Genomic DNA, 4,186 nt, shown 5'->3' on the forward strand with positions numbered 1-4,186 from the left:
ATAATACCAAATCGACATGCGTAACATGCATCCATGCTCCTTTTTTCCTTCAGGAGCATAATATTCTCAGATCCGATCAAATATCAAGTATTTAAAAGGCGAAATTTCCTTCTTCCTATAAACTAGACTTTTCTGTTCGAGATCGCCAGAAACATTTTTGTTGTTTTGTTCAGATGGCTGCTATTTATTGCTTTTTCTATTTATCTTATAATTTCATTTTACTCCGTTTCTCTGTCTGCACGAGGGAGTTATCCGTGGGCCTTTGGGTCCCCGCCGTCCTTTTACCCTTGAAGCAGACAATCCCCTAAAAACAAGAAGGATGAGTGAAAACACTTCCCCGGGCGTGGCAAGAAACTGATACCCGGGTATAAGAAGGATGCGCATTGAAGTCTCAAGTGTTCAAGCTTAAAATCACCGTCAAATGGGGGGAAAATCGGTGACATTTAAACAAGGAAAATATTTGCCGGTGCTTCGAGTCATGCACAGTACACATCCACTGTTTGAATAAAGTAGTTACACGGATGCACTTTTTTTTGGTGTGACGTTAGTGCAATGTCTTACGGTTATAAAAACTACAGGAAATGTAGGTCACAGAGTGTATTTTAATCACCTATTTCGATCAGAATACAGGAAAACGAACATATTTAGTGATGAATTAGACAAATCCCATAAAACAATGTCTGTAACGCCAGACTGAGGGACTGATAGATTAAAAGAAGTTGCCAGGTGCAAGGTGGCTCAAGGTTAGTGCATGTAAACTTAAAAAGATCATTTAAGGATAAACTGGTTTTGTATTTGCTCCCGTTCTGTCATGGACTATTTGCTATAATTGTTACCACAAATGATTGTTTAATTCCATGGCAACAGACGTTTGTATCGACCATGATAAAATATTTTTTTCATGACATAATACGGTTCTCCGCAAACCCCTTCCTTGCATAACGTAACAGAGTATTAAATTGAAGGAATATATAAGATAATATCTCTGATTTAACTGAGTCCCTTTCCCTTTCGAAATCCGCAAAGGTTACCACACTCCGTATCCCTATCAGGCCTGCCACACGCGGACCCGGGGAAAACAACGTTGAATAGAAACGAACGTACCCTCTCCAAACAAACTTATCCGCGCGGAATCATATATGCGATACTCATATTTGAATATCACAAGATTTAGTATCTTCTGACGGGAAAGAAAATATTAAACAAGAAACACGAATTGGTAATCGCTCTGCTCGGAGAGGTTGGTATCCCTGGGTTGTTTACACGCAGGCAGGTTGAAGTGGAGAGAAAATGTCTCTTTTTCTGCTAATTAAATCAGTTCACGATGACCCCTAGATTAATGGCGAAGCATGGAGGTACGTTTGTGAAGGTAATTTCTGTTTTAGCCAAGGTTACAACATTGTATGAGTGTTATGGTTTAAGAGAAATATGACACTGGTCAAGGAAAAGTTTTCTGACAAGTGTCAAGGTCTATTAATATTTTTCCCCTTGATCTTCAGTATATGTAGAGCATTGCTTTTATTGTTGTTAAGCCATAATTACTCATAAATATAAGGTTCCAGTAGTTACAACTTGACAAAAATTAGACTTTTAATCGTGTTTATCACTCGGTAAGAGTGAAATAATATAATGTAACATATGTTGGGTGTCCTTATCTACCGGTGGTTTCATGTAATAATTATGAATTTTAATTATACTTAATGTTGGGCTTTTGTTATAAGATAGATTTTTTATGGAGATGAGGTTATTTGAGGGGGACCTTTTTTTTTATACAAATTGTTAAGTGAAGGTTGTATTTATTTTTTTTATGAGTATATTTGCCAGAGGTTTAATACTTGAAATTGTTACAGAAATAATATTTCATGGTATTTGTTAGGTATATTTTCTTTAGTTCTCTCTAATATGTACTACATATATGGTCCTCTATTTCTTGTTGCACATTTGATAAGAATATAATCCTTATTATTTCCCTTAAACATTGTTTCCATCAATTTTTTCAAATTGCATAATTTTTTTTTTCTTTTTTCTTTCTTTCTTTCTTTTTCTTTTTTTTACTTCATCTCATCTCTCATCCACCTTATATCAAGTTAGGAATGGTTTTATTGAGGTATAGTGAAAATCTTTCTTCATGGTCATTCAGCATGAAAATATGGAAGTATATTATAAAATATTTCAGTAAAGAATTTTCTTTTTGTTTTTCTATTACAGCAGATATTTCAAATACCCATAAAGGAAAAAAAAAGTCTATAAAGTAATATATCTCTATCAATATCTTTCTGTCTATATTGCGTATGTGTATATCTATGTCTGTATCCATATTTATATCAATGTACACCTATATCAGCATATATATTCATATCAGTGCACACATGCAAGTGTGCACGCTCTTACATGCACACGCGAACACACTCACATGCGTGCGCACACACATACACATGCACACATACACATGCACACACACACACACACACGCACACACACACGATCATACACGCGCAAACACACGCGCGCACCCACGCCCACACACACACACACACACACACACACACACACACACACACACACACACACACACACACACACACACACACACACACACACACACACACACACACACACACACACACACACACACACACACACACACACACACACACACACAGATAGATAATAGTGTTTGATGTTATCTGTGCGACTGAGTGTCCATTACTGGCCCATGAGGCCACCGCACTTGTTGGTGCTCAGGCAAAGGTGAAATAGAACTCAAATACTTATATTCTTATAGATCTTGTAGGTCTCTCTGGTTATTAGTGGATCACTTTGGTAAATTTTGATAGAACACAGCCAGTATGATTAAAAAGAAAGAAAAAATGTGTAAAGAGTAATATTTACCATATAAATATATGTTTCTATGATGAGAGATTAAGAAATGTGAATAGATGGATTTAGTTGTTTTCTTGGAACAGAAAAAAATAAATATTTACTGTATATCGATGTGTGTAAGATAAGAGAATAAGAAATAGTCAGTGGATTTAAATGTTTTCTTGACACAGGAGAAATTATATATTTACCCTAAATATAAATATGATGAGGGAATAAGAGATATCAATAGATGGAAGTTAGAAGATGCCTGTTTCTGAAAGATATGTGGGATTCATATCAAATTGTTTAAATGTTAAACACAAAATTAAAGGATGCTTTATGCAGACTCAGTAGGTACTGGATGTATGATCAATATTAGTGTATTAGTAACCTGTAAGAACTAAAATAAAGCTTTTTCAATGCATTTCTTACCAAACAAGTCAGTATTTATACTTTTGTTTTAAAATGTCTTAGGAGCAAAAAGAGCAGTTCTTGTCATTGATTAATAGGGAAAAAGTTCATAAATAACATATTTTACTAATGTGATTGAAACCATTAGTAGTGAAAAATCAAAGTGAGTATGATATTCACAACACGAAATGTGTGCATGTGTGTGTGCGTGCATGCGTGTGTATGTTGGTGTGCGTGTGCAAATGTGAGTTGGAGTGTAAGTGTGAGTATGTCTTTGTTGATGAGTTCATAGTCTCTTGATTTTTTTCCATAAATATGTATGTATAAAATAAGAAGAAAGTAGAATTTAATATGAAAGTGCTATAATTAAGAAAGGAATATGAAGTGAAATCCTCGAAGTCAGGATGTAACATATTTGGACTCAAGTGTTATATATTACAAGAATTAGCTTGAAAGGGGTATAGAACCTATGAGGCTTCTACATGTTCCTGTTGCCATAGCAACAGTCTGTATTAGTCAGTCTTTATATTATTATAATATATATTAAATACAACATTGTCATGAAACCATTATTCCAGTACTGAGGTTCATACCAAAACTATAAATATGGTTTCCATATTGCACATTGCATTGTATGAAATACAATGTGATATGAATGCTGTTATCTAGTTTGAATTTTTATATAAGAAAAAAAGTATGGGTAAGATTAGTTGATGTAGATAATGATAAATCTATGCATATTAATAGGGATGTAAATAAGGACGTAACTTGTGACAAGCACCTATAGGATTCTTTTAAGTAGATGTCAGCAGCTAAATTCAGGATGTAATGGTAATACAAATATTGATTAATATTTTGAGTGATAAATTCGTTTTAATGGCACACATAGAATTTTATATAGATTTGTACATAT

At 34.2% G+C, this 4,186-nt stretch overlaps 1 protein-coding gene across 1 annotated transcript in view; it reads left to right on the forward strand.

The window, feature by feature from the left end:
• Window positions 1–1,246: 1,246 nt before the first annotated feature.
• LOC119581088 (solute carrier family 41 member 1-like) overlaps window positions 1,247–4,186 on the forward strand; it is a gene marked incomplete in the record, with an annotated part of 27,087 nt that continues 24,147 nt past the window's right edge. Inside the window, 1 exon segment of the mRNA XM_037929411.1 lies at window positions 1,247–1,369.

Source organism: Penaeus monodon, chromosome 14, assembly GCF_015228065.2.
Source record: "Penaeus monodon isolate SGIC_2016 chromosome 14, NSTDA_Pmon_1, whole genome shotgun sequence".
In the NCBI taxonomy this organism is placed as follows: domain Eukaryota; kingdom Metazoa; phylum Arthropoda; class Malacostraca; order Decapoda; family Penaeidae; genus Penaeus; species Penaeus monodon.